The sequence below is a fragment of the Hyla sarda genome, chromosome 3, assembly GCF_029499605.1.
Source record: "Hyla sarda isolate aHylSar1 chromosome 3, aHylSar1.hap1, whole genome shotgun sequence".
Classification (NCBI taxonomy): Eukaryota; Metazoa; Chordata; class Amphibia; order Anura; family Hylidae; genus Hyla; species Hyla sarda.
The window spans coordinates 410,738,469-410,763,971 of NC_079191.1; the positions used below are offsets into that span (position 1 = coordinate 410,738,469).

At 44.6% G+C, this 25,503-nt stretch overlaps 1 long non-coding RNA gene across 1 annotated transcript in view; it reads right to left on the bottom strand.

Moving 5' to 3' along the window:
* Positions 1-25,503, bottom strand: part of LOC130362976 (uncharacterized) — a 57,548-nt gene that overhangs the window by 8,735 nt on the left and 23,310 nt on the right. Inside the window, exon 4 of the long non-coding RNA XR_008891667.1 lies at positions 3,095-3,254. This is a non-coding gene — a long non-coding RNA (uncharacterized LOC130362976). The remainder of the gene's footprint in view (positions 1-3,094; positions 3,255-25,503) is intronic.

The window sequence follows — 25,503 nt, forward strand, 5'->3', positions numbered from 1 at the left end:
GAGTGGGTTCATGAAAAAATCCTGTTCTAAAGCCACCCCAACCCTCCACCCACTTAGGATATACCCATGCATCCTGGGGAGGAAAGGGTTACGTTTCTTTTAAAACAGTTGTACTGACTAAAAATCTCTGGATATGCTTTTACACACTTCCGTTGTAGCTAGTAAGGTCGAAACAGTCCAATAAGGTAATACTCTACTGTAGAGGGTCTACACAGACTGCTACGCCCAACAACGGGAGGAAGAAAAACCAGGAGCTCTGCTGGAATTGAGGGGACTAACAATTAAAGGGGAACTCTGCTCCTCGACATCTTACCCCCTGTCCAAAAGATAGAGGGTAAGATAAGATGTCTGATTGTGGGCCGCTGGGATACCCAGCGATCTCTGTGCACGCACCTTACGTTCTGAACATTGGGGGAGATTTATCAAAACCTGTCCAGAGGAAAAGTTGCCCAGTTGCCCATAGCAACCAATCAGATCGCTTCTTTCATTTTTAACAAGGCCTCTGCAAAATGAAAGAAGCAATCTGATTGGTTGCTATGGGCAACTCAGCAACTTTTCCTCTGCACAGGTTTTGATAAATCTCCCCCATTATGTTTAGAACTCTGAGTACGTTCAGACGTCAAGCCACATCCCCTTCATTGATGTCTATGGGAGGGGGCGGCAGTCACGCCCCCTCCCATAGACATGAATGGAGGGGATGTGGAGTGATGTCACATCATAGCCTCCCGAACCCAGGTGCCGGGACTCTGGCGACCTCCGTCACCCCCGCGATCAGACATTTTATCCCCTATCCCCTTTAAAGGACAATTAAGAGGAGTAAGAGTTTGCCTATATACATGGGGTAATATTGTTGTGGTGTTTGTATAGAGGTGCTGAGGGTGCCGGAAAATAGAAGCCTAAAATGTTTCTCAGGTAGGTCTGCTAAAACACAGCTGGAAGATGTTGTCATGGTGGTCCGAGACAGATGATAACCAAAAGGCACGAAAATTACTCTGATCAGAGAAGATGTCCCCTGTGAGTCCAAACCTTTCCCAATGAGGGGGCTCTTACACATAACATCTACAAATGTGTGAATTTTTGACAACACGTGATCTTGAATATCCCTAATCATCATCACTGATCAAAAACGCAACATCCATATACCCTTTCAAGATGCTAATTTTTTTACATGCATTTCTAAATGTGTTTTATTTGGTTTAAAAGCACAAAAACTCCACATATAATGGCACACCACTGTGTCCAAAAAACTGCTTAATAATTTACACTATAGTGGGGGGTTGGGGGAAATATCACTCATAGAAACATAGGCCCAGTAGTGTGTAAATATGGCCCTAATACACTGATGTGTTGCAGAATAATAATAATACAGTGGTCCCTCAACATACGATGGTAATCCGTTCCAAACGGACCATCGTTTGTTGAAACCATCGTATGTTGAGGGATCCGTGCAATGTAAAGTATAGGACAGTGGTCTACAACCTGCGGACCTCCAGACGTTGAAAAACTACAACACCCAGCATGCCCGGACAGCCAACGGCTGTCCGGGCATGCTGGGAGTTGTAGTTTTGCAACATCTGGAGGTCCGCAGGTTGAAGACCACTGTTAGAGGAAGTTGTACTCACCTGTCCCCGCTGCTCGTCACCGCTCGTCACCGCTCGTCACCGCTGCCCGGGATGTCGCCTTCCATCGCTGTCGTTGCATCCCCGGGGTGTCCCCGACGCTCCGGCAAGGCCTCTGCTTCCCCGGCATCCTCGCTCTCCGTCGCCGCCATCACGTCGCTACGCACACCGCTCCTATTGGATGATGGGACGGTGAGCGCAGCGACGTGATGACGACGATGGAGAGGATCCCGAAAAGGACGAGCCGGAGCCCCGAGGACAGGTGAGTGATCGTCAGCGGACCACACGGGACACCATAAACGGCTATCCGGGGGCAGCTGAAGCAGTCTGCGCTGCCGGATAGCCGTTTATGCGATGACCCTGACATACAAAAGCATCGTATGTTGATGCTGCCTTCAACATGCGATGGCCTCTGAGAGGCCATCGTATGTTGAAATGATCGTATGTCGGGGCCATTGTAGGTCGGGGGTCACTGTACTAACATTAGTAATAATTGTAACATAAGTTAAAGGAGATCTGCAGTGTTAGACACATCCCCTATCCGCAGTATAAGGGATAAGTGTCTGATCGCGGGGGGGGGGGTCCGAACACTAGGACCCCCCCGTAATCTCCTGTATGAGGCCCTGGCTCTGCTGCAGCTCTCCCGTCCAGGAAGCGTGTCGGCCGCAGCATGATGCAACGGCCATCACGCCCCCTCCATGTATCTCTATGGGAGAGGCGGAGATGCAATGTTCGTGCCTCCCCACCTCTCCCATAGAGCTGTATGGGGGGGGGGGGCGTGTCCTCGACTACAGTGAGGTCGACGACACATGCATGAGCCACGGCAATGCCGGGTCTCCGTACGGGAGATCGGAGGGGGTCCCAGCGGTCGGACTCCCCATGATAGTTACATAGTATGGTTGAAAAAAGACATACGTCCATCAAGTCCAACCAGGGAACTGAAGTGAAGGGTGTAAGGGGATAAGGGAAAGGGGTGTAGTTTTAAGCATTAATGTTATTTTGTTCCAGGAATGTATCTAACCCTGTTTTAAAGCTGTTAATTATTCCTGCTGTGACCAGTTCCTGAGGTAGACCGTTCCATAAATTCACAGTCCTCACGGTAAAGAAGGCGTGTCGCCCCTTTAGACTAAACCTTATTCCCCCTCCTGCGGATAGAGGATAAGTGTCTTAGACTGCAGTACTCCTATAAGGAGAAAATAGGAGACATAATACAGTACATTAATAGTAAAAAAAATAATAGTAAAATTTATCAAAATTGACCAATTATGGCTGATGAGGAAAATTAACTACAACATGAAGACCCTCATTGCACAAGCATCGATTTGTTGCTATTTGATCCAATTTATAATCTTTTCCATTGTTATTTCCCATATATTCCAAGGCTCAATAAATCCCACAGCTCGCTGACATCCCATAGGAAATATGATAAGAAATCCAAACACTCCGATACAGTCACCCTATATAGTGTTTCTTACTTTCATCCCAGATTAACATCTCTGACATATTGGGATGGTTTAGAGACGATGATTTTCTTTCTCCGACACATGTGCTCTCTCATATGATCTTCATCCATCTTATGGAGGCAGCTGGTGAAACCTTGAACGACTTTCCGTGTCACGATGTCTCATTCGATACCTAGTTACACGGCAGAAGAGGTAATCTGATGTCATCAGTGGAATTCGGCTATAGACTAATAGATGTCTTTTCTGTTTTCATATGGGGTATTAGGGGACAGAATGGGCCGTCACTTGCAGTAAAGAATCTTGTGAATCAGTAGGACGGTGCATGGATGGTTTCTTTTGAAGGGCATTTCCTTCCTAAACAAATATATTAGATGCAAGTGTCTTGATGTGAATGCAACACAAGGGATTGCGGAGGAATGTAAGTGATCTGACCCTCTGGGCATTGGAGGTCATGGGTCTCATTCTGTTCACTAAAGCCACAATACATGGGATTTGATTAAAGGGTAGCTCCCACCATCACTTTTTTTTTTCTGTCCCCGCCTATTACCCATCTATCCCTAACCCCCTCCCTGCCTTTAATTTTTTTTTTTTACACATTAAAAATGCTTTTTTGTCTGCCTGGTAGAGTGCTCACTACCAGGCAGACTTCCCCAGCAGGCACCACGTCACTGATGCCTGCAGGGGCCGAAACTTCCGCCCGTAGTTCACCTATACAGGGTGCCTCCAGCTGTTTCCCCACTGCAACTCCCAGCTTGCCCTGACATCTATTGGCTGTCAGGGCATGCTGGGAGTTGTAGTGGGGAAACAACTGGAGGCACCCTGTATAGGTGAACACCGGAGCACATACCGCTCCCTGCCGCGCAGCCCGCAACCCCACCCCCGGCACCGTCGCGCCACTCAACTCACTCCCCCTCCCCTTTAGTTCACCCAGAGTACCCCCTCCCCGCCGCGCAGCCCGCAATCCCAAGTGGCCGAATTTAAAAGTGATTTTAAACTGTTTTAAAATCACTTTTTTTTTTAATTAAACTATATTAGAGATATGTTGTAGTACTTAAGTACTACAACATATCAATTTTTTGCTTTCATGACAGTGCTCATTTAAAAGTATTTTGAGAGCATTTATTTTGTACAGTCTGTGAGCCCTATGTAACTAGCAACAGATCTCTACATGTATCACAAAGCATGCCCACAACACTCTCCCATATAGTCTGTAGGTTTTCATGTCAAGCTGTAGTGTTGGGCACGAATATTCGCTTTTCGAATTTTTATCTCGAATATCACAAATTCGCAAATATTGCGAATATATTCGCTATATATTCAAAATTGTAAATATTCATTATTCCACATATTCGCATATTCCTTCTCACTTGTGGGCCAATTAGAATGATGCAAATATACTTGTCAGAGGTTATCAACAACATCCCTAGCAACCAATAGTAGAGTTGCCCACCCCCTCACAGTTTTCTTCCTCAAAGACGCGAATATGCAAATATTCACATGTGCGAATATTCGCATATGTGAATATGCGAATATAACGAATTCGTGAAATTCGCGAATATAGGATGAATATTCGTCTATATATTCACGAAATATCCCGAAATCAAATATGGCCTATGCCTTTCATCACTATCGAGCTGCCTGCTGGAAAGAAACATTTTAAAGGGGTACTTCACTCCTAGACATCTTATCTCCTGTCATAAGGATAGGGGATAAGATGTCTGGTTGTGGGGGCCACTGGGACCCCCCCCCCCCCCACCCCTTATCTCTAGGCTGGCACCCCAGCGTTCTGAACATTTATTAACAGAACTGTGTCTTCAGGTCAAGGGGTGGGAGGGTGGCGCGTTTGTGACATCATGCCAAGCCCTCTCCATTCATATCCATGGGAGGAGGAGGGACAACAGTGTATTTTGCTGCCTATATGATGCTGCATATTTTCCTACCCATTGTCTTCAGTGGGTAGGAAAACACACAGCACCGAATATGCAGGAAACTACAGTACGTGTCTCCCCACGTTTAAAGGGGTTATCCAGGAAAACATTTTTTTTTATATATATATATATATATATCTCAACTGGCTACAGAAAGTTAAACAGATTTGTAAATTACTTCTATTTAAAAAAAATATTAATCCTTTCAGTACTTATGAGCTGCTAAAGTTGAGTTGTTCTTTTCTGTCTAAGTGCTCTCTGATGACACGTGTCTCGGGAACTGTCCAGAGTAGAAGCAAATCCCCATAGCAAACCTCTTCTACTCTGTGCAGTTCCCGAGACAAGCAGAGATGTCAGCAGAGAAGACTGTTGCCAGACAGAAAAGAACAACTCAACTTCAGCAGCTGATAATTATTGGAAGGATTAAGATTTTTTAATGGAAGCAATTTACAAATCTGTTTAGCTTTCTGGAGCCAGTTGATATATACATATATATATATATATATATATATATATATATATATATAAAAGTTTTTTCCTGGAATACCCCTTTAATGTATACTTAGGGAGGATAACTATGATGTCTGATAAAGATGATGATGATTTATCCTCATTATTCATAGCCAATGACAAATGGAATAATTCACTATATATATATATATTTTTTTTACTTTCTAGTAAACATTATCGGCAGAAGGGAAGCGTTCTCCTGAGGGCCGCACATGAGTTGGCTGCATTGATGTCTATGCGCTGCGTACAGGCAGATAGTGTTTGCACTGCACAGGTCACTGACTTTCAGGAGAAGTGCACATTTACGTTTTTTAATTTCCTTTGAGGAGAAAAAAAAATCCAGAGAAAACAGTTTACAAAAGGAAGTGATATAATTAAAATAAGCACAACATTTCCATAGGAAAACAATGCCGGCACATTTACAGTGCGGTGAGCGTCCTACCGTATACAATCATTAACTCCTTCCTCCACTTCACCTGTCACCATAGCTCTCCGGCGAGATACCGTGAGAAAACATCACTACTGGTGTCCATGTGTCCTTCATATACAGTAGTCCCATTATACTATTATTGTATTTGGGCTTATGGGACCTTCTAGAGCAGTGGTCTTCAACCTGCAGACCTCCAGATGTTGCAAAACTACAACTCTCAGCATGCCCGGACTGCCGTTTTTTTTTATTTCTGTATTTGACTCACAAATCCCTCTGTTCTGCTGCTCACTCATTCTGACATCCACTGCTCAGAAAGGGGTGAGTCCAAAACAAGCACTGAGCCCGCCTTCACTCACCATGCATTCACCTTCTCCCTGTGCCTGCTGTGCTGTGCTTGGTCTCTTTATTCAATCACTGCTGGCTACTCTGTGACCCTCTCCTGTCTGAAAGACAGGACGGGAGTGAGCACAGAGGAGTTTTAGTCCCGTCCCTCACTTCCTGATTTTTGTCCCTGTCACTGCTTCAGCTGGGACAAAGATGATGCTGCAGCCGGAGAGGATTATGTTCTGGATGGTATGGGGACCCCTAGTGGACTTTTTTCTAAGCCATGACTTCTAAAAAATCTTTCTTTTTTTATGAAGTATATTAGAAAGGTTAATGTTTTACCAAATTGTAGAACATATACAGTAACATTTTTTTGGTTCTGGTAGTGCCCATTTAATTAACAAAAATAATTGCATCAAAACTAAAACTAATCTGTGCTGTAGTGTTTGTTGTTTTTCCCAGAATGCAGCATCATCTAGTAGTAGTATGTCAGAATGGGTACATCCTAACCAGAAGATAACATCTGGTGTCAATACAATGACCACCCAAAAAATTCCATTTAACATAAACACCTAGGTCTAGAAAAACATATATATATATATATATATATATATATATATATATATATATATATATACATTCATGTGTGTGTGTGTATATACAGTGGTCCCTCAACATACGATGGTAATCCGTTCCAAATGGACCATCGTTTGTTGAAACCATCGTATGTTGAGGGATCCGTGCAATGTAAAGTATAGGACAGTGGTCTTCAACCTGCTGACCTCCAGATGTTGCAAAACTACAACACCCAGCATGCCCGGACAGCCAACGGCTGTCGGAGCATGCTGGGAGTTGTAGTTTTGCAACATCTGGAGGTCCGCAGGTTGAAGACCACTGGTATAGGAAGTTGTACTCACCTGTCCCCGTCGCTCCGGACGGTCACCGCTGCCCGGGATGTCGCCTTCAATCGCTGTCGCCGCGTCCCCGGGGTGTCCCCTTGCTCCGGCAAGTCCTCTGCTTCCCCCCGCATCCTCGCTTTCCGTTTCCGCCATCACGTCGTTACGCATGCCAGTCCTATTGGATGACGGGACGGCATGTGCAGCGACGTGATGACGATGATGGAGAGCGACGACGATGCAGGGGATCCCGAAGAGGACGCGCCGGAGCCCCGAGAACAGGTAAGTGATCGTCAGTGGACCACACGGGGCACCGTAAACAGCTATCCGGTGGCAGCTGAAGCAGTCTGCGCTGCCGGATAGCCGTTTATGCGATGGCCCCGACATACAAAAGCATCGTATGTTGAAATTATCGTATGTCGGGGCCATCGTAGGTCGGGGGGTCACTATATATATATATATATATATAGAGAGAGAGAGAGAGAGAGAGAGAGAGAGAGAGAGAGCAAAAAATATAATTAATTTTAATAAAATTCACTTATGGTTCAGTTTCGGCATGTGTGTCGGAGGAGCGTTCCTCTATACGCCTATTAACTTAATGAAACCAGCCTCTGGGGAAGCGACCAGATTCCAGTCTCCTTCACTGCTGTCACTCCATCCAGCTAAATGCATCCTGCTCCTACCTGCTTTATGTCACTTAACCTGATTTTGACTCTATTGCTTATTAATAAGAAAATGAGAGAAAGCAGCTTTATCCTTTACAAAACAATTCATCACTGAGTCGATGGGAAAAAAAAAACCCACTCTTTAACATCTGTCAGAGTGAGTAATATTAATGGGAATCTCCATTGTACCACTCCTGGCACTGATGCTGGAAAAGACGGCTTGTGAATGAGTAAAACAAAAGAACATTTTAAAGTAAAATAATAAATAATTAAATAAAAATAAATAAATAAAACAAATGAATAATTAAAGAGCAACTATAATGTGGAAATACCTCCTTAAAGGGATACTCCAGTGCTCCAGTGTTCTGTACATTTTGTTCAAAACGCTCGGAGCAGGAGGCCATGATGGTGACTTCACAGCCACGCCCCCTTGTGACATCATACCACGCCCCTCCATTCATGTCTAAGGGAGGGGCTTGTCAGCTGACATGCTCCCTCCTATAGACATGAAGGGAGGGGTGTGGCATGATGTCATGAGGGGGCGTGGCCGTTACATCACAGACACTGTCACAGGAACCCAGCGTTTGTTTAGAATGCTGGGTGCTGCGGGAGATTGTGGGGGGGGGGGTCACAGCAGCGGGACCCCAGTGATCAGACATCTTATCCCCTATACTTTGGATAAGGGATAAGATGTCTAGCAGTGGAGTACTCCCTTAATCTAAGCACAGTATGATAAAGGGCTGTAGACTTTAATGTAGCCGTACCTTTGGCTACTTAATCAGCGGCTTTATCTTGTAAAAAAAAAAAAAAAAAGAATTTGCTTTTCTCCTCAGTCAGGAACAGTCAGATGGGCGTGCCCTGGAGCCGCCACACCTTCCCCCTTATGACAGGATTGGGGCCTGATACACACACAGACCCTAAGCGCATGCGCCATACATCTCTAATATGCAGTGCGGTGTCTAGGTGGTGCAGATAATAGTGTAGGGTATGTTGGTATAAACCCTAGGTTGTCGTGACGCCAGGGTGGAGTTTCCTTAGAGTAATAGTCCTACCATGAACCGTCCCAGAAACGGTAGGGAAAAATTATTGAATTTCCACAGCAGATATTTGATGAAACTGGAATAAACTTTACTGCATATTTTATGCAACTGCAGTTAACAAAACAGTCTTTGTATAGAGGACCGTAGTTCAGGTTCCTCACAGGTTTGCTGGGACTTCTGAATACAGTGAGCTTTGGTTTGCTAGCCACTGTGCTACTGAATTTAGGATAATTGAGTTGCAGTAGTCACACAGGATTTTAGTAGTTTTGAGCTGGATAACGCACAGTTTAGTGGCTGCGGAAGATAAGGCTTCAGGCCTCGCTTGAATTGATGAATTGTGCTGAAATGTGCTCTCTCTGATAGTCCGGCAGGATGAGCAGGAGCTAAGAGAGCGAATTAAGTGGCAGCAGCCCCTTATATATTAAGAGGGCGGGACAAAGCTCATTGGTCAGCGGAACCTGTCAGTTATGCACTCTGGATCTCTGGGTATATCACATGATCCAAAGGTCCTTAAACCATAGCATAACATATATTAAAGGCATGTGACCTCTAAGGTCCTATACATAGGTATCCTATATGAATTAAATATATAAATATATACATTAAATATCACAATATTAAGAGGCGATTAGGGGATAGCCCTTCAGGAAAGCCCATTATCATGGAGGGACGCTGGCTGAGGGGACTCCAGACAAAAGGGACAGGATATGTCCTGTACCGGGACACCACAGCAGCGCCAGAGATATCTCAGTGCTTGCTCCCTTAGCGCTATGAGCTGGAAGGCATCGGGAGCGAACACCCGCTGAAGCATCTCTTGTGCCATGTATTATTGATGCTATGCCACAGCGCAGCATTGATCAGTGTTAATGGTGCTATTATTATAATACAGGCTGCTGATCCTGCCTGTATTTTCAGAGTGTTGATCGGAAGGCACAGAGGCAGATGATTACCTGAACGGACCCTGGGATTTAGAGGTTCTGATCATCCACCAACCCCCAATCGACCGGCACCAGTATTTTGCCTATTTTAGATCTTATGATCAACTTTGATCGCAGGATCTAAAATGTTAAAGGGGTACTCCACCCCTAGACATCCTATCCCCTGTCCAAAGTTTATGGGATAAGATTTCTGATCGCAGGGGGTTGCGGGCGGCCGTGGTCGTGACCTTAGACCACGCCCCCTCCCTTCATGTCTATGGGAGGGGGCTTGACGCCCCCTCCCATAGACATGAATGGAAGGGGCGTGACGTCACAACCAGTTCAATTCTGAACCCAATTCTGTTGCGAGAACAGGCCATAAATGTGCGCCCTGCGTTATTAAGGGGTTAACAATGATGGAACACTTCCTCAGAATTCATCGACTCGAGGACGCTATCTAGCAGACACACCGCTTCATCATCCGCAGATTACGGCCATTTTCCCAACACTGTTTGAAAGATGAAGATTAAATGACTTGTGCTCTCCCATTATCGGGATCACGCACCTGAGCGGCGGCGAGGAACTCTGATCTCCGCACACGTAACCCGATACATGGGAAAAAACAGTAGCGCTGTTTAGGAGCCCAGATCCCTCTAATGTGTTTAGTCATTAGTAATAAACCAGGGACAATACTTATGTTCTTTGTAATTAAAGAGAATGGTTACTTGGCTTTTTCCACATCACAGAACAGAAGGGGAAAGAAGGGACTTTTGTTTCTCAAAGAAACGGAATGAACAGGAAATGGAAGTTTAAGGAGCAGTCAGGCATTCAGCGTATGAACCCGAGAACATCTTTCTTTCTTTCCAAGCTTCTTTAGGAACCTGAGCGACTTGCCTTACATTCCATTCAATATCAGGTTAACAAAGCCGAACATATGTAGAAGAGGACGCCATTAGCGGGGAAGCGCCGCGCCGTATTACTCTCTCCTCTGCAGCGATGATTCAATTTGGGTTTCTAAATCCCAATGTTTATCTTGAGAGATGAGTTGAGGAAAATGTATAAGGTTGTTGTGCGGTCACAGCGTTCTTACAAGTAATGAACTTCGGAGGAAGCAGATCGTACGTTAACTATTTCATCTCGGAAGGGATGCCGGAGGGGAATCATACTGTGCGGTGCCGTTATAATGTTCTAGTGTATGATCTATTGTACGGTAGATTCTACTGCTATACTGTATGGTGAGCTTTCTTACTTCTACATAAGAGACAGAGGAAAGAAAACATATGGTATCTTATGTAAAATGATAGACAAAGCTATGTATGTGCTTTATCTGTCTATAGAATCTATCAATTTACAGTATCTCCCATAAGTGAGTCCACCCCTCACATTATATACAGTATCTCCCATAAGTGAGTCCACCCCTCACATTATATATACAGTATCTCCCATAAGTGAGTCCACCCCTCACATTATATATACAGTATATCCCATAAGTGAGTCCACCCCTCACATTATATACAGTATCTCCCATAAGTGAGTCCACTCCTCACATTATATATACAGTATATCCCATAAGTGACTCCACCCCTCACATTATATATACAGTATATCCCATAAGTGAGTCCACCCCTCACATTATATATACAGTATATCCCATAAGTGACTCCACCCCTCACATTATATATACAGTATCTCCCATAAGTGAGTCCACCCCTCACATTATATACAGTATCTCCCATAAGTGACTCCACCCCTCACATTATATACAGTATCTCCCATAAGTGAGTCCACCCCTCACATTATATACAGTATCTCCCATAAGTGAGTCCACCCCTCACATTATATATACAGTATCTCCCATAAGTGAGTCCACCCCTCACATTATATATACAGTATATCCCATAAGTGACTCCACCCCTCACATTATATATACAGTATCTCCCATAAGTGAGTCCACCCCTCACATTATATATACAGTATCTCCCGTGAGTCCACCCCTCACATTATATATATACAGTATATCCCATAAGTGACTCCACCCCTCACATTCTATATACAGTATATCCCATAAGTAAGTCCACCCCTCACATTATATACAGTATATCCCATAAGTGACTCCACCCCTCACATTATATACAGTATCTCCCATAAGTGACTCCACCCCTCACATTATATACAGTATATCCCATAAGTGAGTCCACCCCTCACATTATATATATAGTATCTCCCATAAGTGAGTCCACCCCTCACATTATATATACAGTATATCCCATAAGTGAGTCCACCCCTCACATTATATATACAGTATATCCCATAAGTATATCCACCCCTCACATTATATATACAGTATCTCCCATAAGTGAGTCCACCCCTCACATTATATATACAGTATCTCCCATAAGTGACTCCACCCCGCACATTATATATATATACAGTATATCCCATAAGTGACTCCACCCCTCACATTATATATACAGTATATCCCATAAGTGAGTCCACCCCTCACATTATATATATACAGTATATCCCATAAGTGACTCCACCCCTCACATTATATACAGTATCTCCCATAAGTGAGTCCACCCCTCACATTATATACAGTATCTCCCATAAGTGAGTCCACCCCTCACATTATATATACAGTATATCCCATAAGTGAGTCCACCCCTCACATTATATATACAGTATCTCCCATAAGTGAGTCCACCCCTCACATTATATATACAGTATATCCCATAAGTGAGTCCACTCCTCACATTATATATACAGTATATCCCATAAGTGAGTCCACCCCTCACATTATATATACAGTATCTCCCATAAGTGAGTCCACCCCTCACATTATATATACAGTATATCCCATAAGTGTGTCCACCCCTCACATTATATATACAGTATATCCCATAAGTGACTCCACCCCTCACATTATATACAGTATATCCCATAAGTGACTCCACCCCTCACATTATATATACAGTATATCACATAAGTGAGTCCACCCCTCACATTATATATACAGTATCTCCCATAAGTGAGTCCACCCCTCACATTATATACAGTATCTCCCATAAGTGATTCCGCCCCTCACATTATATATACAATATCTCCCATAAGTGAGTCCACCCCTCACATTATATACACAGTATCTCCCATAAGTGAGTCCACCCCTCACATTATATATACAGTATCTCCCATAAGTGAGTCCACCCCTCACATTATATACAGTATCTCCCATAAGTGAGTCCACCCCTCACATTATATATACAGTATATCCCATAAGTGACTCCACCCCTCACATTATATATACAGTATATCCCATAAGTGACTCCACCCCTCACATTATATATACAGTATCTCCCATAAGTGAGTCCACCCCTCACATTATATACAGTATCTCCCATAAGTGAGTCCACCCCTCACATTATATACAGTATCTCCCATAAGTGACTCCACCTCTCACATTATATATACAGTATCTCCCATAAGTGAGTCCACCCCTCACATTATATACAGTATCTCCCATAAGTGTGTCCACCCCTCACATTATATATACAGTATCTCCCATAAGTGAGTCCACCCCTCACATTATATATACAGTATATCCCATAAGTGAGTCCACCCCTCACATTATATACAGTATTTCCCATAAGTGAGTCCACCCCTCACATTATATATAATATATCCCATAAGTGAGTCCACCCCTCACATTATATACAGTATTTCCCATAAGTGAGTCCACCCCTCACATTATATATAGTATATCCCATAAGTGAGTCCACCCCTCACATTATATATACAGTATCTCCCATAAGTGAGTCCACCCCTCACATTATATATACAGTATCTCCCATAAGTGACTCCACCCCTCACATTATATATACAGTATCTCCCATAAGTGAGTCCTCCCCTCACATTCTATATACAGTATCTCCCATAAGTGTGTCCACCCCTCACATTATATACAGTATCTCCCATAAGTGAGTCCACCCCTCACATTATATATATAGTATCTCCCATAAGTGAGTCCACCCCTCACATTATATATACAGTATCTCCCATAAGTGAGTCCACCCCTCACATTATATATACAGTATCTCCCATAAGTGTGTCCACCCCTCACATTAAAAACAGTATCTCCCATAAGTGAGTCCACCCCTCACATTATATATACAGTATCTCCCATAAGTGAGTCCACCCCTCACAATATATATATATATATATATATATATATATATATACAGTTTCTCCCATAAGTGAGTCCACCCCTCACATTATATACAGTATCTCCCATAAGTGAGTCCACCCCTCACATTATATATAGTAGGGTATATGGGGTGTAGCTGTGCGGTGACTAAAGGGTGTCTGGTTAACCCTTGCTATTCGTGACGCCAGGGTGAGGGCTCCTCTGTAATGCTTGTCCTACCCTTCCCAAGAGCCATAGAGAGGTAGAGAATAATTTAATGTCCACAACCGGAGAGTTTTCTAAAAACAGTTGAAACTTTACTGAAGATTTAATGCAAGCTTCATAACCGGAACAGTCTCTATACATGCAAATTCTCTTGGAGATTGACAAAGGTTGGGACCTTAAGCAATTTAGAGTCTTTAGGATGATATGTGCTGTTCCACTGCATTTAGGGGATATAGTTGCGGTCCAGTAGTCAAGCTAGCTTTAGCGGGGATTAGTTTAGAACTCACGGTTTAGTTCAGCTGAGGCCGGTAGGTTTTCTGGCCTAACGTCTCTTTGAAAGTTGCACAGATCCGTCCTGCTAGTCCTGCATCCACAAGAGCAGCAACCCAAGAGAGCGATAATTGGCTACAGCTCCCTTACATGGGCTGAATCTATAGAGAAAAGAAAAGAAAGGACCGACGGACGGCGCCTTGTGTATTTACCCTCAATAGATCGGGTGGTGGGTGGGAGGGCAACCCCACGAGGCATATAGATGGCCGCTCACCTTGAGATCTATGCAAAAAAGCATATCACCCACGATATAATCGGGGTACTGTAGTGCGAGTCGCTGCTATGCCGATGGGTTGCAGGAGGAAACAAGTTGTCCTGGGAGTCAATATTAGAAGTAGAGCAGGAAAAAACCCTCAGGTATGGCGCTGCAGACTCTTGTAGACAGATGAGGCGGATGCCAAAGGTAATAGGAAAGTCCTCAGCAGGACATTTTATTAAAAAAACAATAAAATGGACAAGATTACGCGTTTCGGGAGGATCCCTCCCTTCCTCAGATCAGGATAAGGACAGTACAACAATAGCAGGTTTATATAGCCCAGTAATGGGCGCCAAAAACACATGGGAGGGTGTTTTTGTGTTGTATATTACCACAATTTGTAATTGTATTGCTTCCTAATGTATATTCATACTGTATATTATATGTAAGTGCTGTTTCTGTTCCTGTACTTTGATTTTCAAGTTTGGATTGTTACTCCTCCTATATAAACCTGCTATTGTTGTACTGTCCTTATCCTGATCTGAGGAAGGGAGGGATCCTCCCGAAACGCGTAATCTTGTCCATTTTTTTTTTTAAATAAAATGTCCTGCTGAGGACTTTCCTATTACCTTTGGCATCTGCCTCATCTGTCTACAAGAGTCTGCAGCGCCATACCTGAGGGTTTTTTCCTGCTCTACTTCTTATATGGGCTGGGGCTGGACTAGGGCTAATTGGTCCAATACTTCTGTTCCTCCAACATACCATAGAGAAATTAACATAGTCACATGACCGAAGGTCCTGCGACGCCAGCAAGGTAAGTACTCTGTATATTATCTTAAATACACACATTATTAAATATATACACATATTAACACTATAGAATTAGAGTAGAAGAGAGGCGACAGGGGGCTGTCCCACCTTGGGGACCCTACCTGAGCGTAGTAACTCTGACTTTGGGGACCACCATACAAGGTACGGTATGCTATATGGTACCGGGACACCACAAACCCCCTTACTTAAAATAAGTCGGACTCGACGTCTGTCCCCTAAGACAGAGGGACGAAGCGAATGTTGATTAATAACAGTCTAGGGCATAACTTCTTAAATGTTCATTGGTCAGGCTGTATAACACTACAAAGCTACTTAACTTTTTTGAGGTACATATATTTGCATGGGTAAACTCATAAACAGGATTATTTGGTTCATGAATTTAGTAACAGGATGATATTATTTACATGAGATACATCCTATTTAACATTTCTAAATCTCACTAGACATTTTTGAATCTCACTAGACATTTTTGAATCTCACTAGACATTTTTGCCATTTTAGTTACCTGTTTAGTACACTGAGAACTTTACTGGCTTGCCTGAGGCTTTCTACCAATAAACTGGCTACTAGAGTCCATTGGCTACCCTCTCTTATCCCTAGAACACAACAGATAAACCTTACCTAGGTTACCTTTTGATTACGTGTATTATTTTTTGCTCGCAAGAGCACCTACTGGCCAGGCAGGGCATCTCGAACACGTAAGAGAAAGAATTAGTGTACATAACAGTGGCAGGAATTGGAAAATGAAATAGGCTACAATTCCTAGAGCATTTACTTGAGTGGGAGATATTTTTGTTGTTTGATGTACTATGGTTAAGTGAGGTAAGTACAATTAAGTGATTAGTTTGAGGTACTATGAGTGTAGTACTATGTGAAAGGTCAGTCTTGATACCTTAGGGGTAGTTTTCCCTGTGTAGACCTTTGAGAAGGTGTTAGTGATGGGTGACGGAAATGTTATCCTCAGAGGAGCTGAGAAAGCTACCTACTAGCAACTACTACAACACCTATTATTTACATTTTTTTTTATGTACACGTGTACAAGGCTAATTTTTCCGTGTACAATAACCATTTACATTTAGCTACCTTAGCACAAATATTTATTAAACACTCCGACAGGGTTCAGGTACATTCACCTGATAAGTGCAATTTAAGCAAACAATGTTACGTTACTATTGAGGTATTTACACGTAAACAGACGTGTAAGGATCATCAGTCCTCCTTCACTAAGAGTCCAGATATCACGGCTAGCGCAGTTTAGCCGGGCAAACACTTACGAATCTCCTACAGCTAGGAGTCTCTTGGTCTAAGGACCAGGCACAAAAGCTTGACAGTTACAGTTTCAACTTGAACAGTCTAGCATAGTCCACTTCTTAAACGTTGCAGAAAGTCTGTGTAGACAAAACTTTAAGAAAAATAAGTGTCACAGTTCAGACGAAACTCTTGCAATGACATCCTGCTCCTCTCCTGGAGCCTCTACCTCTCTCATGATCATCAGCAGGAAAAGAATTGATGTGGCTTTCCCACACCATATTAGTGACGGTAGAGTGTGACACTGTAGGGTTAAGACAAATGGTTGGTGCTGGTTGATTCGGCCCCACCTCCACGTCGGGAGTGGGCCGCAGCACTTTCGTTGGTACCTGGTGGGCAGGCCAAACCTCCGCGCCGGGAGTAGGCCTAGGTACAGTGGTTGGTACCCGCTGTTTAGGCCAAACCTCCTTAATAGGAGTAGGCCTGGGTACATTGCTGAAGGTAGAAGGAAGTGGCTGCTGCTGTAGTAATTCCTCCTCAGGATGGTAGGTGGAGGTATTAGGAGCAGGGCATTTTGGCCTCAGCTGGAAGGGGTCCGCCTCCCAATCAGTAGATGGAAAGTACTTGAGAGGAAGCTGGGTTGGAGCTGATGGTCTGGTGACTGCGGCAGCCCACTCTCCTCTCAGGCCCTGGACGGGGCTGTACTCCACTATCTCACCCACCTCCAGGGAATGGAACTTTTTGTGGATATATGGCCTCAGTACAGCTCGCCGATTTACGAGGATGGTATAGCCGGTGTGGCAATCAATGAGGGTACCGTAACCTCTGACCTTGTCGAACTTGGCCACTATTGCTCTGCACGTTCCAAGGGGTTCTCCCCTTCTCGGGGATGATCCCACATGCGGTTGAAGAGTGCTTCCATTTCTTTGGTGTTCTCTTGGTTGCGGATCCTTTCCTCATGAGGCAGATGAACATGCTTGGGGGCCTAAAGTTCTCTGTGTCAGGCCTTTAACTTTGCCATCACTTCAGCTAATTTGGCTTCCTGACGGGCCCCTTCCCTCTGTGCCTTAGGGACCGGTGGGAGGGACTTCCCAGGCAGGGGTTGGAGAACATCATGCATGTACTGGATCATTTCAGGTTCATCCCCAAAAGTCCATCTAGGCAATTATGGTGAGCACGGTCGTGTACTCGGCAAAGCAGACAGGGGTATTTCTGGCTCAGGGCTGGTGGAGGAAGAGAAGGCAGCTTCTGATGGTGTACTTACAGAAGACTCCTCCATCAGGATCTCAGCCCACGAACCCCATGTCCGGTGGTGAGAGGACAGTCTCACCGGTGAAGATGCTCCACGTGTCCCAGCGATTTCCCCTGGAGGGGAATCCGGCCAGTCGTTGTCATCGTCAGGCAATGGGGGAAGATTGCAGGCCCCCTCTTCATCCAACAATAACTGCTGCAGACGGTCGGCAAGGTCGTGGAACAGTTGGGCTGCGACCGCCGCAACTTTCCTTTGTTCCGGTGCCATCTCGGTGCGCACGCCACGATGAACACTGCTCTCCGCCATGTCTGTACTTTCCGGCTCTCCCTTGTGCAGACTGAAGGGGTCGCTGTGCAGGGCTCCTTTTATAATTGGCTTCTCCAAAATGGCTGCCGGCCGGAAGGACGTCATCGGTGCAGCCCCGACTTCCAATCCCCCCGGAAACAACAACTGTGAATTTGAGTTCCCATTCGGCTGCAATACGCTTACTTGGTAGCCACGCCCAGGGGCGGGTTGTGGTGCAGTGTGGGCTTTCTTCGCATGCTTTTCCAGCAGCGGGTTAACTCTTGCATTGCTGACTGGACCAGAGCATCATAGCATACATTCATTTCTCACTTTACACATTTCTGCAGCAAATACATTTTCGCCTCCCCCTTACTTTTCGCGTGTGCTCTCTGCACGCTGCACCATACACAAAATTCTGTACACTTAGATGGTGCTCCATAACACATTGATGCAGTCTTTTAAATAGGGGGAGTACACTTTACTTGGTGGCAACAGCTGGAGGCACACACCCGTATCCTGTTCGTAGGATACCAAAAAGTTATGTGATAGCCTGGGGGAGTAGGGTATATGCGGTGTAGCTGTGCGGTGACTAAAGGGTGTCTGGTTAACCCTTGCTATTCGTGACGCCAGGGTGAGGGCTCCTCTTTAATGCTTGTCCTACTGCCACCCTTCCCAAGAGCGATAGGGAGGTAGAGAATAATTGAATGTCCACAACCCTTTACAAAGGGTTATGGGTAACATGTGACCCAAGGACCTCCAAAGGTCCTCCAACATACCATAGAGAAATTAACATAGTCACATGAACGAAGGTCCTGTGACGCCAACAAGGTAAGTACTCTATATATTATCTTAAATACACACATACACTACAGCAGCATAAATATACTAAATTCATCCCATCTAGGCCAAAGCCTAAGGAACCTGCAGCCACTTCAAAACGTGAGTTATCAAGCTGTGTCTACAATTCCTAGTGACTACTATTCAACTCAAGCATATAATTAGTATCACAGTGGCCTGCATAAATCTCAATACTACAAGTCCCAGCAAGCCTGTGAGGTATACTGCATTCCGGTTGCCTCTAAAGAAACTGCATAACTGTAAAAGCTGTTCCATAAGAAGTGTAAGTAAAATTTCCAGTTATTTGCACGATTCCTGCTGTGGACATTCCTTTATTGTCTACCGTTTCTGGATTGGTTGTCGGCAGGGCCTTATACAGAAAACAACCACTTCCTGGCGTCATGACAAATCAGGGGTTAAGAACACCTTTCCCCACAGGGTTAATACCACCAGACCCTGCTACACTGTTGCAACACCCCAGACACCACATAGCTTTTTTCGTCCTACGAACAGGATACGGGTGTGTGCCTTTAATAACTTTGTTACCCTGATCACCCGCAACGAAAAACGGGTGTACACCGTTATTTCAAGTGCCATAGTCCTCCCCATATGCAAGAATGTGTATAGAATATTGTGCAGGATTTTCGCAAGTAGCGATTGAAATTGAAAAAGTAAGGGGGAGGTGAAGAACACTGTATTGTGGCCATGTGTAAAATCAGGAAAGAAGCCAAGCTACGTGCTCCGCTGCAGACCGTACCTGAAAGGGTTAAGGCAGAACCCGAGAAGCATGCCAAAATGTCCCACGCTTGTCTGCCTCTTGCCCCTGGGCGTGGACATTGTGTAGCTGTTCCTATGCCGAAGTGGAACTATTATCTTCTGCTTGTGTTTGACAGTCAGAGCTGCACCGATGACGTCCTTCTGGCTGACGGCCATTTTGTTGAAGCCTCATATAAAAGAAGCCACGCGGCCTGACCTCTACAGTCTGGCGATAGCAGTGAGGTGTACAGAGATGGCGGAGCCCACCGCAACATGTGAGGAAAGCAGCAAGATGGCACCGGAGCAGCAGAAAGTTGTCACGGCCGCAGCGCAACTTTTACAAGAACTTGCTGACCGCTTGCAGCAGTTGTCCCTTGGGGCCGAGGAGGCCTGCAACCTGCCCCCGCTTCCAGAGGATGACAAGTGGCCATCCACCACGAGAGGGTAATCACCGCAGACTTCGGGACCTGCATCACTGGTGAGACTGACCCCTCACCACAGATCCTGGGGATCCTGGGCGGAGATCGCAACCGAGGAGTCGGATGTAAGTACGCCAGCCGAAGCCGCTTTTTTGACTCTTCATCCTCCTCCAGCCCTGACAGGGAACCCATAACACAGAAGTCTGCACCTGCTAGCGCAGGCCCGTGGTAACCCCCCCTTCCACAGTGGGTGTTCGGCGACGAGCCTGCGCTCCTACAGTACATGCGGGACCACGTTTTTCCCCAGCCGGGGAAGTCCCATCCAACGGTCCCCACAGCTGAGGTACAAAGGGCCCGCAGGGAAGCTGAAATTACCGGCATCATTGAAAAGTTAAGGGCCCAGCATAGAGAGAGATATGGGCCGAAAAGCCTCCCTTATGAAGTCCAGGCAGAGCAACAGAGGGATACTAAAAAGCTGGAAGCTCTATACATTCGTATGCTGGACTATTCTCAAGAGGGTGAGCCACCCTTAGAGCACTGACGCGCCACAGTTGTTAAATTTGATAAAGCCAGAGGCTTTGGTACCCTCCAGGACTGCCGGCATGGAGGGACCATATTAGTCAATAGAAGGGCCGTTCAGTGGGACTACCTACCTAAAACATATCACTCCCTAGATCGTGGGGAGAGTCTGTGGGGTGAATGGGCTGCAGCCATAACTAGGCCCAAAAATCCAACACAGATACCATTCAAATACTTCCCATCGGACGACTGGGATGCAGATCCCCACGGGATTGGGCCGATGAGGTTGCCAGAGACAGCCTGTGAAGAGGAAGTGTACAAGATGCCCATCATGCATCCCAAGCACATGTCAAGGTCCAGTTCATCATCTGTAACAGAAAATGTGCCCAGGCCTACTCCCTCTGAGGAGGTGAGGCCTGATCAACGAGCACCAACATATGTGCCTAGGCCTACTCCAGAGCCGGAGGTGTGGCCAAAACAGAAGGCACCAACTGATATGCCGCGGCCTACTCCACCTAAGGAGGTGTGGCCAAACCAACCGATACCAACTGCAGCACCAGTGGCCTCAGCTGCTGCCATTAATGTTGTTGTGAGCGTGAACCCATCAGTGGCACAGTCCCGGCTCACAAATGTTTTTTGGGACACTATTGTATACCGAATGAGGGAAGAAAGAAGATCCAAATTCTGAAATAGTTTTTTCTTTCACTGTGTGGTATTCTAGTACCCTCTTGTTGTTACAGGTTTTCTACAGTTCTGCAACAAGTTCCAGATAAAGTGCCTGGCAGGACTATGCCAAGAAGTTCTCCTGTTTGCAATATAACCACATTCATAAGTTTGTGCCCAGTGCCTGGCCGAGAGACTCCTTGCCCGAGGAGATCCTAGTAAGTTTGTGCCCGGCAGAATGTAGGTGGACTTTAGAGCCTTACAAGACCGTTAATGTAAATTTTATAATGGTAATATATTTTTGTGCACAGAGTTTTGCACTCCAACAGCAGGTAAATGTAACCTGAATATCTCAAGTGTTGTGCTGCTAGCATGTAACCTTTGTATTCCAAGCAAATCAAATGTCTGGTTACATAACATGTCCATAATGTAAATGGTTTTACTGTACAGAAGTATAAAATTCCTGTACATAAGTACAAAATCCCTGTACAGAAGTATGTAATTCCTGTACGGAAGTAGAGAAAAAAAATATATATATATATTTCTTATAGGTTTTATAGTGTTTTCTTAGAGGTGCTTTCCCAGCTCCTCTGGAAGTAACAAAGAACGCCACCCTTCACTAGCGCCTAATCAGACAAATACCCATCAGATACCAAGACTGACTTCTCACATTCATAAAATTCAGTGTACACATAATTCAGTACATAAACTTCAGTAGTGTACATTCAAAGTCCAGTACACATAACTTGTAACCTATAAAGATAGGTATATGGGGTTTACTCTTGAGTGTTTCCTGCACCCTAGCCAGACCAGAAGTGGAGACTTATAATAGATTTACATTTTCTGAACATTTGAGAAAAGAGAAATTCAAAATGGACACGATAAAATCTGTGCTGAGTATTCTGCAGGCCAAAGAAGTGATGGCATCCTTAGATTTAGAGAACGCATACCTGCATTTACCAATCCATGTCGAGTCCAAAAGATACCTCAGAGTGGCAGTCTGGACTCCTCACCAAACATTCCATTATCAGTTCAGGGAGCTGCCGTTTGGCCTCTTGCCAGCGCCAAGAATATTTACCAAAGAGGTAGTTGTCCTTGTAGCAGCACTAAGACTTTAAGGTTTGAAGATAATACCATACTTGGATGACTGGCTGTTCATTGCACAGACCCCGGAGATTCTGAAAGCTCATCTCCAGATGGCATTGAATCTCCTCCAACAAGTAGGTTTTGTGGTAAATTTTCAGAAATCTCAGTTACATCCTACTTCAAAAATTCAGTTTCTGGGTCTGCTAGTGGATTCGGTAGCCGTGAAAGTGCTTCTGCCTCAACAAAAGATTTTGCATATTTCTCAGAAGATTCACCAAGTTGTGTCTGCTTCCAAGATGTCCATCAGAAAAGCCATGAGTGTATTGGGTCTTCTAACAGCCACTATCGAAGCGGTTCCTTGGGCAAAAGCCCACATCAGGGATCTACAGAAAGAAATTCTGCAGTCTTGGAACAAGCTTCCAGATGCTCTGTCAACATCCATGACTCTCTCTGTGTCAACCCGGAAGGGGTTACTTTAGTGGACAAAGCTAGATAAGCAGGAAAAGATTTTCAGTTCCACGAGCAAACAGTGCTGACCACAGATGTATCAAGCAGCGGCTGGGGAGCCCACATGGGCGATCACTGGATCCAAGGACATTGGTCAACCAAAATTTCGGAAAAGTCATCCAAATTCCGCGAGCTGAAGTCTATACATTTGGCGCTACTTCATTTCGAACCATTCCTGCTTCGGAAGTCTGTGCTCATTCAGACGGACAATGCAACTTCCACTTATTACATAAACAAGCAAGGGGGTATACCCAGTCCGTCTCTTCAACTGGTTTGCAGCCAGATTATGTCTTGGGCGGAGTCAGTTCTTTACTGTATTGCAGCAGTGCACATAGAGGGGATCAACAATGTATCAGCGGATGGTCTCAGCAGATAGACCTTGCTGCCGACAAAGTGGGGACTGAACCCAAAGATCTTCAAGAAGATCACAGAGAGATGGGGATGCCCAACGTGGGATCTGATGCATCTGATGATCCTTGAGAAAACAGACAGGCCTCAACTACTGGATGCCTTCACTATGAGTTGGAAGGAAAAATTTGTCCATCTGTACCCTCCAGTAGCCTAAATTCTATGCGTCTTGTCCAAGTTGAGGACAGAACATCCAAAGGCCAATCTGATAGCACTCTTTTGGCCCCAAAGGGCCTGGTTTCCGGCATTGTGTCATCTTTCGAACAGTATTGGAGGCTCCCACTATCTCCAGATGTCCTCCTTAAGAAACGATTTTATCACCCACAGATTCACAAGCTCCATTTGACAGCATAACTCCTGAAGGGGAAAGATTAAACCCTTAATGACAATGGACGTAAATGTATGTCATGGTAATGTGGTACTTAACGCACCATGACGTACATTTATGTGCCACCATGATCGCGAGCACCAGAGCCGTGCTCGTGTCATGCGTGGCAGGTCCTGGCTGCTATCAGCAGCCAGGGACCAGCCGGTAACGGAGGATATCCGCAATCGCGCAGATGTCCGCCATTAACCGCTCAGATGCCGTGATCAATACAGCTAAAGAACTGACAGATATCCGTGAGTTCTATTCTTCAAATCCTACAAGAAGGGTTCCAGTTAGGTCTCAAGGTGAACACTTTAAAAGTTCACATGACGGCGATAAACTCTATGACAGATGGTCAGTTGTCCCATGATCCTCTCATTAACAGATTCTTTAAAGCAGTAACCCCTTAAGGACATAGCGTTTTTCCACTTTAGTTTTTTCCTTCTTACATTTTAAAAATCATAACCCTTTCAATTTTGCACCTAAAAACCCATTTGATGGCTTATTTTTTGCACCACCATTTCTACTTTGTAAAGACATCAGTCATTTTACCCAAAAATCTACGACGGAAAAAAAACCTTGTGAGACAAAATGGAAGAAAAAATGCCATTTTGTAAATTTTGGGGGCTTTTGTTTCTACGCAGTAAATTTTTCATAAAAATGACACTGTATCTTTATTTTGTAGGTACATATTATTAAAATGATATCCTAGTTATATAGGTTTGATTTTTTATTACTTCGGAAAAAAATCATAACTACATGCAGGAAAATGTATACGTTTAAAATTGTCCTCTTCTGACCCCTATAACTTTTTTATTGTTCCATGTACGGGGTGGTATGAGGGCTTATTTTTTGCGCCGTGATTTGAAGTTTTTATCTGTACCATTCTTGTTTTGATCAGACTTCTTGATCGCTTTTTGTTCACATTTTTATGTTATAAAAAGTGACCAAAAATACGCTATTTTGGACTTTGGAATTTTTTTGCGCGTACGCCATTGACCGTGCAGTTTAATTAACAATATATTTTTATAGTTCCCATAGGGACCTATAACACTGCACACACTGATCTTTTCCACAGATCACTGCAAATACATAACTTTGCATTGATCAGTGTTATCGGCGGTTGATTGCTCAAGCCTGGATTTCAGGCTTGCAGCAATCAATCGCCGTTCGGACGCACAGGAGGAAGGCACCCTCCTGCTGCGTCCCAGCTGATAAGGACATTGCGATTTTATACAAGTTCACAGAAAGCTAGCCACAGTGTTCTGGTAATCTCACAGCATAGCCATTTAGCCCAAGACAAGCGCAGATCCTTCCTAAGCATGTCCATTACTGTCTGCCAGGTATGTACTAAAATCACCTTATGGTGGATAACCCCTTTAAAGAAGCTAAGGCCTACTGTTTGATCCCCTATTCCTATCTGGGATTTATGTTTAGTCCTCAATAAACTTACCTTACCACCATTCGAGCCGCTGGAAGAAGTAGACCTAAAATGGTTATCCTGTAAAGTATTGTTTATAATAGCGATGACCTGTGCAAGAAGATTGGGAGAGCTCCAGGCTTTGTCTTCCCAGGAGCCTTACTTAAACATTCTTCCTGATG